At 42.2% G+C, this 15453-nt stretch overlaps 1 pseudogene; it reads left to right on the top strand.

Annotated features, from left to right (window-relative positions):
• Positions 1–2415: 2415 nt before the first annotated feature.
• Positions 2416–7828, top strand: LOC101046820 (argininosuccinate synthase pseudogene; annotated as a pseudogene).
• The last annotated feature ends 7625 nt before the right edge of the window (positions 7829–15453 follow it).

Here is a 15453-nt window from a genome sequence, read left to right on the forward strand (position 1 = left end):
GTTTTAGCAGTGCAATTAAAAATAAATAAAAGAAGTAATAAAAGGTTGGGCTTGGTGGCTCATACCCATAGTTTCAGCTACTTAGGTGGTTGAGATGGGAAGATTCCTTGAGCTCAGGAATTCAAGGCCCCAATGGGCTATGATCATGCCACTACATTCCAGCCTGGACAAGAGTAAGACCCTGTCTCAAAAAAAAAAGTTGGATTCTTATCTTATCCCATATACAAAAATTAACTAAAAATGGATTAAAAACCTAAATGTAATACCTAAACCTCTAAAATTCCTAGGAGAAAACACAGAGAAACTGTGTTATGGCATTCAGGTTGGTAATGATTTCTCTGATATGAAATCATTTTGACATCCAAAGCACAAGCAACAAAAGCAAAACAAATAAGAATACATCAGACTTAGAGATTTTTGTTCATTAAAAGACACAGTCAAGGCTGGGCACAGTGGCTCACTACTGTAATCCCAGAATGTCGGGATGCTGAGGCAAGAGGATCCCATGAGCCCAGGAGTTTGAGTTTGCAGTGAACCATGATTGTGCCACTGTACTCCAGTCTGGGAAACAGAGTGAGAACTTGGTCAAAAAAGAAAAAAAAAAAAAAGAAAAGGAAAAGTAAAAAAGACACAACAGAAGGAAAAGACAACCTATGGAGTGTGAGAAAATATTTGCAAAACGTATAAGTCTGATAAGGTGCTAATATCTAAAATATATAAAGAACTTCTACAATTTAACAATGATAACATTAAATAGCCCAATTAACAAATGTGTAAAATTTCTCTAAAGATCATATACAAATGGACAATAAGCACATGAAAAGATGCTTAATATCAATAATTATCAGAGAAATGCAAATTAAAACACAATGTGATATCACCTCACACTCTTTAGGATGGCTACTATAAGAAAAACAGAAAATAACAGGTGTCGGCAGGGATGTGGAAAAGGTGAAACCCTTGTGCATTGTTAGTATGGTTGTAAAATGGTGCTTTGGAAAACAGTATAGTTGTTACTAAAACAAATAAAAATAGAACTATTGTGTGATGCAGCAAACCCACTTCTGTGTATAAATCCGAAAGAATTGAAAACAGAGGCTGGGCATAGTGGCTCATGCCTGTAATCCTAGCACTTTGGGAGGCTGAGGCAGGCATATCATGAGGTCAGGAGATTGAGATCATCCTGCTTAACATGGTGAAACACTGTCTCTATTAAAAATACAAAAAATTAGCCAGGTGTGGTGGCATATACCTGTAGTCCCAGCTACTTGGGAGGCTGTGGCAGGAGAATTGCTTGAACCTGGGAGGCAGAGTTTGCAGTGAGCTGAAACCGTGCCAGTGCACCACTCCAGCATGGGTGATGGAATGAGATTTTGTATCCAAAAAAAAAAAAAAAAAAAAGGAAAGAAAGCAGAGTCTCAAAGACATTTAAACACCCACCCAGATTCATAGCATCATAATTCATCATACTCAATAACAAGTATGACCACTACCTCATGTTCTTCAAGCCAAAAGGTTGAAAGAACCCAAATGTCCATTGACACATGAATGAATAAACAAAATGTGGAATATACATACAATGGAATATGATACCTTAACAAACAAGGAAATTCTGACAGATGTTACAACACGGATGAACCTTGAGTATATTATGCTAAGTGAAGTAAGCCAGGCACAAAAGAACAAATACTGCATGATTCCACTTACATGAGGTATCTAAAGTATTCAAATTCAGGCTGGTACAGTGGCTCACACCTGTAATCCCAGCACTTTGGGAGGCCAAGGCAATTGAATCACCTGAGGTCAGGAGTTTGAAAACAGCCTGACCAACATGGGGAAACCCTGTCTCTACTAAAAGTACAAAAATTAGTCGGGTATGGCGGCAGACACCTGTAATCCCAGCTATCCAGGAGGCTGAGGTGGGAGAATTGTTTGAACCTAAGAGGCAGAGATTGCCGTAAGCCAAAATTGCACCACTACACTCAAGCCTGGGCGACAGAGTGAGACTTTCTCTCAAAAGAAAGAGAAAGGGGAGGGGAGAGGAGGAGAAGGGAGGGGAAAGGAGGGGAGAGGAGGGAAGAGGAAGAGAGAAAAAGAGAAAGAGAAAGAGAGAGAGAAAGAAAGAAAAAGGAAGGAAGGAAGGAAAGAAGGAAGGAAGGAAGCAAAAATTAATTCCTACAGACAGAAAGGAGAATGATGGTTTGCAGGGCAGGGGTTGGGGGAGAGGGAACAAAATGGAAGTTATTTAATATGTATAAAGGTTTAGATTTACAAGATGAAGAGGTTCTGGAGATGTGTTTCACAATGACATGTGTATATGTATCACTATCGGGCAGTACCCTTAAAAATGGTCAAGATAATACATTTTAGGAATTTTTAAATTCACGATCAAAATTTCTGTAAATAAGTCAAAAAATGACCACACCAAGTGTTGACATGGACGTGGAAGAACTAGAACCCTCAGACACTGCCAGTGGGAATGTACAATAGTACAACCATTTTGGTAAACACTTTGTTAGTTTCCTAAAAACTAAACATATATCTCTCATTCCACACTAGGTATTTATCCAGGAAACATTAAGGCATACGTCTGTACAAACTTGTACAAGGATGTTCACAGTAGCTTTACGGGTAATAGTCAAAATCTAGAAACAATCCAAATGTACATCAACAGTGTCAAAAAAACAACATTATGACATATTTATAGATCTAAATGGCTTTTATTCATGATTTATGAATCAGGGCAGTCTTCATTCCATGGAATAGAGTGAGAGCTCCACTGAGAAACAGTGGGGGTTACAAGGTAAGAACAAGAAAACAAAAAAGAAAAAATGAAACGAATCTATTTTTGGTAAGAATTAAAGCAGAGGGGATTTCCCTATTATGCTGGCTCAGCTAGCCTGGAATCTCCTGTTTTCAGGAAAACTGGTTTGTTTTGGGATCTATCTGCTTCCTTAAAGTTTCAGCTTGATTATGTAGCACTCAGCATGAGTGACTCCATTATGGTTTGATCTGGTCTGTTGGAGTCTAGTTCAGGAACTCAATCCAAATTAATGGCCTCCCTGATTTTTGTTTAACAAAAGTGAATAAAGAAATTGTGTATATCCATACAATGAAACATTACTCACAAAATAAATATACTTTTTACATATAATTTATTGAGTTTTTATTATGTACCAAGCACTCTGCCAAATGCTTTAAACATGTGATCACAACAACTCAATGAGGTAGGAAAAACTAGCCTTATACACAGGTGGTAAGGCTGAGTTTTGGAGAAGTTTAGTAACAAACACAAGGTTATACAGCTAACCTGTGTCAAAATCAGAGTTTAAACTTAGGTCTAGAGTAATGGCAAAAATAGGAGTGTTTAATCCCTACACCCTATTTCTTGAATTTGAACAGGAACTGTACACTCCTGATGACAGTAAACATCCTATACACTCCCGCTGATAGACTGATGATAGTAAACATCTCTGTTGATGAATTTCTTAGAAAACAAAGCTCTGGCTGTTCACCAGTCATGTTATCTGCTACTATAGTGCAGTGGCTGAGAACGTGAACTGTAAATGTCAGCAGCCCAGGTGTGGATTCCTGCTGCTCCCGCTTTCCAGTTGTGTGAGCTCTTTAATCTTTCAGTTCTGTTATCTCTAAAATGGAGATAATAGAATCTATCTCATTCTCTGATTGAACTTCAAACTGTTTCTGGCACATGATAAAACATTACCCATCTTTCTTTAACTCCTTGCATTTAACTTTAAATGCTTCTTGTCTGTATCAAGAAAGATAAGCCACTTAAAAAATTATTTAATTTAATGTGTTAAAACCTGTTATATGCAATGTCCTGGACACTGTTGGGATACAAAGACGAGTCAGATGGGAGAATCTCAGATGGGAGAATCCCTGTCCCCAGGAATTTTGCAATCTATTAAGCAAAAGCCATGCTCAACCAGTTCAATAGTCTTAACATTCATGTGACCTATGCCTTATGGTTGGTTGAACTTTATATTTAAATTTTTGACTTTGTAACATTCTAACACATTTTGCATTTTGAAATACTGTGTCTGGGCCACTTCTCATTTAGTCCTTCTTAAATCATCAGCCCCTCCTCCTTCTTGATAGCAATATTAATTGATAATAGTATTTCATTTTTTACTGCAACTTAGTGAAACTTAGAAAGCTTATCCTATTTTGAAATAACTTTTATAAAGTCTTTTATTATCAAATTAATATATCAAATTAAACTTCAGCAAATTATCAAAAGTATTATCAAATTAAACTTAAGTCTAGAGTAATGACAAAAATAAGAATGCTCGATCGCTATACTATATTTCTTGAATTCAAACAGGAGCTATATACACTCCTGATGATAGTAAACATCCTATACACTCCTGACGATAGGCTGATGATAGTAAACATCTCTGTTGATGAGTTTCTTAGAAAACAAAGCTCTGACAGTTCACCAGTCATGTTATCTGCCACTATAGTACAATGTTATACACAGTAATGGCCTCACTTTTTAGCGAGGGACAAAAAGAATGACAGGTTATGACAGCTTAAAGCAAAGCAAGCTTTTCATGTTGTGCAGGTGACCTCTTTTGCCTTCATGATTACCTGAAGAATCTACTGAAGACAGAAATAAAACCAGCTTCAATTTTGGTAACCCTGTATGTGCTACTGAACTTCTCCAAAACTCAGCTTCACCACCTGTATAACAAGGCTAGTTATGCCTACTTGAGTTGCTGTGATCACACGTTTAAGGCATTTGGCAGAGTGCCTGTACATCATAAAAACTCAATAAATTATATGGAAAAGTGTACCCATTTGTGAGTAATATTTCCTTGTACAGATATGCACAATTTGTTTATTCACTTTTGTTAAAAACTGTGGAGGCCATTATTCTGAACTGAGCCCCTGAACTTCTCCAAATTGATCATCTGACTCCTTTACCTGTTGCCTTTAGAAAAAGGCAAATAGGAAAATTACATCAGGTTCCCTGGTTTGGGGATAAGAATTGTGATGGAAGCTACACAGTGGAATGTAAGAGACTGAACTATGATTTCTCAAAATCCATATGCTGAAGTCCTACCCCCTCAGAATGTGACCTTATTTGGAAATGAGGTTATTGCAGATGTGATTAGTTAAGATAAAGTCTATAGGGTGGACCCCTAATCCAATATGACTGGTAAATTTATAAAAAGAGGAAATACGAATACAGAGATTCACATGTAGAAATTGCCAGTGAAGCCTGGAGTGATGCTGCCAGAAGCTAAGGAACTACAAGAGGCCAGGAGAGACACCTGGAACACACACTTCCCCAGTGTCCTCAGAGGGGGCATGGAGCCGCTGATGTCTTGATTTGACACGTGAAGCCTCCAGAACCGCAAGACCATACATTTCTGGTGTTTAAGCCACTCAGTAGGGAGTACTTTGTAATAGCAGCCCTGGGAAACTTGAAGGGGAATTCTGTTTTCTTGTTTTGTTTTTTTCTCCATTATGATACACAAATGCCAGTGCTCTTTTGCAACTAGATTTTCTTTTTTTTTCTTTTTTTTTTTTTGAGACGGAGTTTCGCTCTTGTAACCCAGGCTGCAGTGCAATGGCGCGATCTCGGCTCACCACAACCTCTGCCTCCTGGGTTCAGGCAATTCTCCTGCCTCAGCCTCCTGAGTAGCTGGGATTACAGGCACGTGCCACCATGCCCAGCTAATTTTTTGTATTTTTAGTAGAGACAGGGTTTCACCATGTTGACCAGGATGGTCTCGATCTCTTGACCTCGTGATACACCTGCCTTGGCCTCCCAAAGTGCTGGGATCACAGGCGTGAGCCACCGCGCCTGGCCTTAGATTTTTTTTTTTTTTAACTTAAGGATACAAAGACATAAGACTTTCCCATGTTGCTTAAGGCCTACTGTGGGACATAAAACAGATCAACTGGGAGGTGATGGCTTGAATCTGGGCTCTGTCACTTTATCCTATAGTTCCAGGTAAGTTACTCAGCTTCCCCAAATGTCTGTTCCTTTATCTATAATATGGAGATAATATCACCCACCAGTGTTATTGAATGGTTTGAAATAGGGTGGGTAAATAGCGTGTGCTCACAAAATGCAGTCATATCACAAAGCAACTGCAATTTAAGGTAGAATGTTCTAGACAGGAACAGAAGTATACCAGAGGCTCAGTGAGCTCAGTGGGAAGAGATTTCACATATGCTTGGAAACCTGGGTGAAAGTGATGGCGTTTAGGTTGGTCCTTAAGTAATTGCAAATAGAGTCAGTGAGAGGGACTCACAGTGAAAGAAACAGCATGAATGAAGGCAGCAGGTCTACCAAATACAGGGCACATTCCACAAGTAGTGTGGCTTAGGCTGGAGTATTGGATATGAATTTCAGCTTACCTATCTTCCTTGAAAAGCTCCCTTGATGATGCTGGTTTAGTTTGACCCCTCCTCCCTATCCCTCTCCAGCACATCACTGTATTTGTTTCCTTCTTAACATGTATTACGCCCTGCTCTGTCGCCTGCCACCGCTGGCCGGGCCGAGTGGTTCACTGCACCTGGAAGACAGATTCCAGGTGCCGGGACCTCGCGCCTCCAATCCCAGATGCTGTGTCCAGCAAAGGCTCCATGGTTTGCGCCCTCAGTGGCGGCCTGGACACCTCCCGCAACCTCGTGGGGCTGAAGGAACAAGGCTATGACGTCCTTGCCTACCTGGCCAACATTGGCCAGAAGGAAGACGTCGAGGAGGCAAGGAAGAAGGCACTGAAGCGTGGGGCCAAAAAGGTGTTCACTGAGGATGTCAGCAGGGAGCTTAAGGAGGCGTTCATCTGGCCGGCCATCCAGTCGAGCGCACTGTGTGAGGACCGCTACCTCCTGGGCATCTGTCTCGCCGCCAGGCCCTGCGACGCCCGCAAACAAGTGGAAATTGCCCAGCAGGAGGGGGCCGAGTATGTGTCCCATGACACCAAAGGAAAGGGGTACGATCAGATCTGGTTTGAGCTCACTTAATACTTGCTGGCCCCCCAGATAAAGGTCATTGCTTCCTGGAGGATGTCCCAGTCCTACAACGGATTCAAGGGCTGCAATGACCTGATGGAATACGCAAAGCAACACGGATTCCCATCCCCCTCCCAGGAACCTGTGGAGCATGGACGAGAACCTCATGCATATCATCTACGAGGCTGGAATCCTGGAGAACCCCAGGAACCAAGCACCTCCAGGTCTCTACACCAAGACCCAGGACCCGGTCAAAGCCCCCAACATGCCTGACATTCTCGAGATCAAGTTCAAAAAAGGGGTCCCTGTGAAGGTGACCAAGGTCAAGGATGGCACCACCCACCAGACCTCCTTGGAGCTCTTCATGTACCTGAATGAAGTTGCAGACAAGCAGGGCGTGGGCTGTGTTGACATCGTGGAGCACCGCTCCATTGGAATGAAGTTCCGAGGTATCTACGAGACTCCAGCAGGCACCATCCTTTACCACGTTCTCTTAGACATTGAAACTTCACCATGGACCAGGAAGTGCCTAGAATCAAACGAGACCTGGGCTTGAAGTTCGCTGAGCTGGTCTATACTGGTTTCTGGCACAGCCCTGAGTGTGAATTTGTTCGCCACTGCATCACCAAGTCCCAGGAGCAAGTGGAAGTGCAGGTGTCCGTCTTGAAGGGCAGGTGTACATCCTCAGCCGGGAGTCTGCACTTTCTACAACTAGAAGCTGGTGAGCACCAATGTTCAGGGTGATTATGAGCCAACTGATGCCACCAGGCTCATCAGCATCTATTCCCTCAGGCTGAAGGAAGATCATCCTCTCCAGAACAAGGTCACTGCCAAATAGACGCCTGTACAATGAGGAGCTGGGGCCTGCTCAATTTGCAGATTCCCCCAAGTACAGGTGCTAATTGTTGTAATAATTCGTGATTGTGACTTGTTCTCTCCAGCTGGCAGTGTGGTGGGGCTGCCAGACCCCAGCTTTGTTTTCTGGTCTCCCCGAAGCCTGAAAACATCGTCATCAAAGGGAAGGGTAGGGGGCAGCTGTGGTGGGGAGCTATAAAATGATTAAAAGATAAAAGAACAAAACAAAACAAAACAAAAAAACCCAAAGAACAAAACAAACATGTATCCCATGTGGAGTCCTAATTAGGGAGGTGGGGTTGGGCTGGCAGGACTTACAGAAAGCAAAAGGAGAAGGCAGATAAGCTAGGAGTCTGCCTTTCTTCATGGTGCAGGACACATAGCCCTCCTGTGCAAATAACTCACGATCTTTTTGCACCTAGCCATGCTTGGCTGATAGAAAAAGTCAAGTTGGCTCACTGCAACCTTGGCATTGTCAGTACTGCACAAAGCCCTCTTGAGCACACAGCACAAACACCATTCTATAAAATCCCCGGCAAGCCTTTGTCTCTTTGCAATCGGTTCCTTTTTGCTGACCTGCCCATTGTACCCTTGCAACATATTTTCATGCTTTCTCTAATAAATCTGCTTTTCTTTACCTACAACTGTCTTGGTAAATTCTTACCACCGTGCCACCAGCCCTAAATAGTCGCTAATTACCAGCGACATCACAAACTGTAATTCTCCTGTTTATCTTCCTGTTTACTTGGCTATTTTCTGTTTCCCCTATTAGACGAGGGCGGAGACTAGTGCTTTTATTCAGAGCTGTCCCAGCATTTAACACAGGAGATGCTCAACAAATATTGAGCAAGGAAAGAAAGAAGGAAGAAAAGGAGAGGAGTGGGAAGTAGGAGAAGGAAGGAGGAAACTGCCTGGAGCAGTAAAGGAGTACCATCAAATCCGTTGAAGTACTAGCTTGGAACTAAAGGATGGAGGGGCTCTTGGAAGGGTTATTCAAAATCCCAGCTCAGGCTTCTGAATCGGAATTCCTAAGGGAATGATTTGATAGGCTGCATATACAACCACCACCCCAGGTGAGTCAGCTTCAGGCAAATTTGGGTAGTGCTATGTAGACCAGCAGTACCAGTGTCATCTGGGAATCCATCAGAAAAAAAGCTCAGGCTCACTTGTTAACCTTTGGAATCAGAGTCTGCATTTTAGCAAGGTCCCCCGGAGATTGAAATGTACTGAGAATTACAATCCTGACTCTTACCATAATGTCATTAGATGCCGCCCACTGCTTTGCTTCTTCCAGGCTTGAGTGGAGAATTGAGGTAAATGAGTTTTGAAATAATGGGAATCCTTGAGATGAAATCAGATTTATAAATACTCCTACTCTATTTGGTGCCTATAGATAGATCTCGGCTTCAACCATGAGACTTCCTTAAAATTGCAACACACAGAGTCTTTTAACCAGTAGTTATTCTGAGACATTCGAGTTTGAAGCCAAAAATGATCTCCCACCCAAGAAAGGAACTTGAAAGACTCATACCAGTAACATAAATCACCACAACTATAAAAAAAAAAAAGACTACACAGAGCACATACACACACAAATAAACTCAGAGAAATAATGCCTCCATTCAGGAAAATACTGAAATCTGTTTGTGGGGAAATCTTTAGGATAACGACAGAGGACTAAAGGAATAGGAACAAACCAAAATCCTTTAATGAATCACGGAATCTGTAAATTGGTATCAGATGTTCTCTAGTCAAAGAGCTACAGAGAGCCCAAGCAATACTCCAAATTCTTCCAAATGAGGTAGCCCCAGCTACTGCTCTTAAACACAATTTTGCTCCACCTGATTGCCTGTTTGATTTGGAATGAACCAATTGTTTTCAGAATTAAAGTGCATTTCTACATGTAAGATTAGAAGGACTGTAGGGAAGGCTTCTTTAAACACACCACATTTATTTACTGAGTCAGATTTTCCAGTGTATCATTTAGAGAAAAGGGTAACATAAATCCAAGAAAAGAAGCTGTCTTTGGTTTCATTTGGTGGTCAGGGAGCAAGGGGGATTTGTTTTCCTGTTGTAGCATAGCAACTTGATTTCAGTGTTGTTCCTGTTGTATGTGCAAAGGAAGATACCAAATATCTCACAGGAGAATTTTCCCAAAGGTGCAGAGATGGTCTTTAGCCAGCCTGTAGCTCTCAGACATATATTCAAAAAGAAATTAAGAAGAGTGTTCGAAGCAGAAACTTAAAGGAGTTAGTATAGAACTAAGACTCACAGAAAGAACTCTTAATGGAACATTAATTGGGACATTTACTGGTGTGACAATATATCCATCTCCTCTGCCCCAGGTGGGTTGGGGGTGCTGCCTGGGATGGAGTTAGCTCCCTTAAGCCAGTTAACTCGCATGATGAGCAGCTGCCTTAGTTTACCCCAGTGTGCCAACAAATATAGTTCTCTGTGTGTGACAAGCTGTGAAAAGATTAGGAAGCACTGGTGTGACTCACACGCATACTGTGGGCTTCGAGTATGAGTGAATAGATCGTTGATTTTAGGTGGCACATAGGCATGATATTAAAAATGTTGAATTTCTTAGTGAAATCATTTCCCATTCACTTGACTTTCAATCCATTGGAACAGAGAAAGAGAAATGATCAGTGTGTTATCATAGCTTCGACTATTAAATTCTCATTTAACAAAGCGAAACTAGATCACAGGTATGCTTTTGCTATTTAGAACTGAATAATTGGTTTTTGTTTGTTTGTTTGTTTGTTTTTGTTTGTTTTTGAGACAAAGTCTCGCTCTGTCACCAGGCTGAGTACAGTGGCACGATCTCGGCTCACTGCAACCTCTGCCTCCCAGGATCAAGCAATTCTCCTGCCTCAGCCTCCCGAGTAGCTAGGACTACAGGTGCACACTACCATGCCCAGCTAATTTTTGTATTTTTAGTAGAGACGGGGTTTCACTGTGTTGGCCAGGATGATCTTGATCTCCTGACCTTTTGATCCGCCCCCTCAGCCTCCCAAAGTGTTGGGATTACAGGCATGAGCCACCGCGCATGGCCAATTTGTTGTTTTATTTATTTATTTTTGGTCATTGGTACTTGTTTTTCATTTATAGTACTGATTTTAAAGTTTCATCTTAATAAACTTACTTAGACATAAAAGGGAGCTGATGCAAAGAAAGTATTCAACTAAAAGTGGTACAACTTTTATCTTTACCATATGGCAAAAATTGTGAAGCTCATATTCAAATAACTGAAGTTCCAGAAACATCATCCACTGAGTTGCTTGAATCCACTCTGCAGCATCTCTCATAAGTCACTTAAAACCCTTCTAGACAGAGCAGACATATTATTTGTGTAATTTATTCCATTTTAGGAAAGGTTAAATTGTTACAATTTTAACACTTTTAGTTGAAATATGTTTTCAGGATCTTCCTATTATTAATGCCAATTTATCTCCCTGGAGCCCAGTTGAACAAATCTAATCACTCTCTACACTGAAAACCTCTTTCATATTAGAAAAGAACTCTATGTTTAGTATCCACCTCCGCACCATTAACATTCTTTGTCTCCTGTGACACATAGACACTAGACCCCCTTTCATCAAGCCGAACAGCCTTCAATTTCTCCCCTTCTGACACAGTTCTGATCATACCCCCTGGCCATTCTTTTCTGGGCTTGTTCTAATTTATCAGTGTCTCTCTTAAACCGTGTGAATCAATTAAAACTATTTTGGTTGCATGTGGCAGAAAACCTAGCTTGTATAATTTAAATCTCCAGAGTAAGATTAATTGAAGGCATGATTTGATACAGAGGCTCACAGAAGACCCCCAGAATCAAGATTTACTGTCTCTCTTGTCTCCTAGCTCCATTTTCTTCTAAGGGCCTACATTTAGGCAGGCATTTCATTCAGCATAACAAGATGGTTAAAGAAGTTCAGTCTTACCTTCCTACAACCTTGAGTCTCATACAGGACAATGGGAATCTCTCAGAAATTCCAGAAAAAGTCTCACTGCATCCCAGTAGCTCCAAATGTGTCACCTGCTTTCTCCTGGACCAGTCACCGTCAGCAATGGAGTACAATATGCTGACTGATCAGAAGCAAGGAGTAAAGACAGCTTTATCGGCAGCACAGTGCTTTACATGGGGATAGAATTCATGTCCCAGAGGACAAGCAAGTTGTGTTTACAAGAAAAACTCATATAATGATGTCCAGATATAAACTCAGTACCCTGGGTGATGTATGACCATAGAACAAAGCAAGACAATCACTCCCTTTATTATGAACTTTATAGTCAACACGGAAGTGAGTGTATTCTCCATTTGAAAACTATCAGGGGCCGTTATTTCTGTCCTCTCTCTGTGCTGGTAGCCTCTGCATGGTGGGGCATTACATCAACATAAGACATTGTTTTTAGATTTCCAGACTGAAGCATAAAATTCAGATTAGCTGGTTTTAAAAAGAAGAGAGTGTTATATAATTGGGTCCACTGATAGCAACCAGGAAGGAAATAGAAAAGCCATACCAAGTGTTGGCTCTAATTTAACAAGCAAAAAGATAAAACAAACTTTCCAACTTCATATAGAACTGCAGTAATCAAGGAAGAGGGCTGAACCACATGGCCAAATAGAACCTTGGTCCACCCCACAGGAACACCAATTTACCAACCATCTACACACAAAAAGCACCTTCATAAGAACCAAAAATCAAGGCCAGGCGCGGTGGCTCAAGCCTGTAATCCCAGCACTTTGGGAGGCCGAGGCGGGTGGATCACGAGGTCAAGAGATCGAGACCATCCTGGTCAACACGGTGAAACCCCGTCTCTATTAAAAATACAAAAAATTAGCTGGGCATGGTGGTGTGTGCCTGTAATCCCAGCTACTCAGGAGGCTGAGGCAGGAGAATTGCCTGAACCCAGGAGGCGGAGGTTGCGGTGAGCCGAGATCGCGCCACTGCACTCCAGCCTGGGTAACAAGAGCGAAACTCCGTCTCAAAAAAAAAAAAAAAAAAAAAAAAAAAAGAACCAAAAATCAGGTGGCAGCCACAGAACCTGTTTTTAACTTTAAATTGCTGAAGGAGGCACTGAAGAGGGTGGGAAAGACAGTCTTGAATTGCTGACACCACCCCTCCCCCATTCTCTGCCAGGGCTGCATGGCATGGATAGAGAATCTGTGTGCTTGAAGGAGGGAGGAGCACAGCGATTGTGGGACCCTGCTGTGAACTCAGTGCTGCTGTGAACTCAGTGCTGCCCTGTCACAGTGGGAAGCAAAACCAGGTTAAACTCTGTTGATGCCTGCCTATGAAGGGAGCATCTAGACTAGCCCTAGCCAGAGGAAAATCGCCCATCCCAGCAGTCAGAACTTGATTCTGCCAAGCCTCATCATCAAGGGCTAAAATGCTCTGAGGTCCTAAGTAAACTTGAGATGCAGTCAAGGCCACAAGAACTGCAATTCCTAGGCAAATACCAGTGCTGTGCTGGATGTAGAGCCAGTGGACCAGAGACACCAGTCAGGGTGCCTAAGGAAGTGCTTGTCACACCCCTCCCCCAACCCCAGACAGCCCAGCTTGCAGCAACAAAAGTGACTCCTTTCTTCTGCTTAAGGAGAGGAGAGCAAAGAGAAAAAAGATCTTTGTCTTGCATCTTGGACACTAGCTCAGCTAGGAAAGGATAGGGCAACAGGCAGAGTCATGAGGCCCCCATTCCAGGTCCTAGCTCCCAGACAATGTATCTAGACACATCCTGGGCCTGAAGGGAACCTGCTGCCTTGGAGGGAAGGACCCAGTCCTGGCAGGATCCATCTCTTGATGACTAAAGAGCCCTTGGGCTCTGAGAAACAAGCAGCAGTACCGGATAGTAAGCCGTGAACCCTGGGTGAGTCTCAAAGATGTGCTGACTTCAGGTACCAGCTCATCTACAGTGGGCTAGAGCACCAGGTGGGTCTCCAATTTCAGGCCTTGGCTCTCGGACAGCCTGTCCAGACCTGCCCTGGACCAGAGGATTCAATGGCTTCTCTGCTGAATTCTACCAAAGATTTAAAGAACTAATACCAATCCTACTCAAACTACTCTGAACAACAGAGGAGGAGGGAATACTTTTGAACTCATTCTATGGTGCCAGTATGACCCTGATGCCAAAACCAGACAAAGACACATGGACCAGAGGGGAGCCCACTGCCTGAAGGGTGAGTCCTAGGCCTGGCAGCATTCGTCAAAAGCTGACTGAACGCCTTAGGCATTAAGTGAGCATTGGTGGTAAGTTGGCAGTACTCCTGTGGGACTGTGGTGGTGGTGGCCACAGGGAGAGTGTCACCTGCCTGTGTAAATGGGAGGGAATAGTGGGAAGAACTTTGTTCTATGGTTTGAGTATCAGCTTAGCTTCAATAGAATAGAGTACGAGGTAGATTTCTAATGACTCCAGTTCCTGGCTCCTAGATGCCATCTCTGTACCTGCCTGGGGACTGAGAGAATTTGCCACCTGAAGAGTAGGACCCAAGCCTGGTCGTTTTCACCACCTGCTGATTATAGAGCCCTATGTCCTTGAACAAACATAGGCAGTAGCCAGTTAGATAACACAGAGAAGAAATAGAGAATTCTGTCATAAATTTAACAAGCAGATTGAAAAAATTTAAAAGAATCAAGCAGAAATTCTAGAGCTGAAAAAATGCAATTGGCATACTGAAAGTTGAAAAAATGTAAGTGACATGCTAAAGAATGCATCTGAGTCTCTTAATAGCAAACTTGATGAAGCAGAAGAAAGAATTGATGAGCTTGAAGAAAGACTATTTGAAAATACATAGTCAAGAAAGACAATAGAAGAAAGAATAAAAAAGAATGAAGCACACCTAGAAGATTTAGAAAATAGCCTCAGAAGGGCAAATCTAAGACTTATTGGTCTTAAAGAGAAAGTAGAGGAGAGATCAAGAGAGAGGGGTAGAAAGTTTATTCAAAGGGATAATAACAGAGAACTTCCCAAACCTAGGGAAAGACATCCACATTCAAGTACAAGAAGATTATAGAACATCAAGCAGATTTAACCCAAAGAAGACTATCTCAAGGCATTTAATAATCAAATTCCCAAAGGTCAAGGATAAAGAAAGGATCCTAAAAGCAGCAAGATAAAGGAAATAAGTAACATACATGGGAGCTCCAATACATCTGGCTGCAGACTTCTTAGTGGAAAGTTTACAAGCCAGGAAAGAGAGTTTGAAAGAAAAAACTTTTACCCTAGAGTAGCATATCTGGCAAAAAATATCTTTCAAACATGGAGGAGAAATAAAGACTTTTCTAGCCAGGTGCAGTGGCTCACACCTGTAATCCCAGCCCTTTGGGAGGCCGAGGTGGATGGATCACCTCAGGTCAGGAGGTTGAGATCAGCCTGGCCAAGATGGCAAAATCCTTCTTTACTAAAAATACAAAAATTAGCCGAGCATGGTGACAGGTGCCCATAATCCCAGCTACTCAGGAGGCTGAGGCAGGAGAATTGCTTGAACCCAGGAGGCAGAGGTTACAGTGGGCTGAGATTGCACCACTGCATTACAGCCTGGGTGACAGAGCGAGACTCCATCTCAAAAAATAAGACTTTTCCAAACAAACAAAAGCTGAAGAATTT

The sequence above is a fragment of the Saimiri boliviensis genome, chromosome 4 (genome assembly GCF_048565385.1).
Source record: "Saimiri boliviensis isolate mSaiBol1 chromosome 4, mSaiBol1.pri, whole genome shotgun sequence".
Lineage (NCBI taxonomy): Eukaryota > Metazoa > Chordata > Mammalia > Primates > Cebidae > Saimiri > Saimiri boliviensis.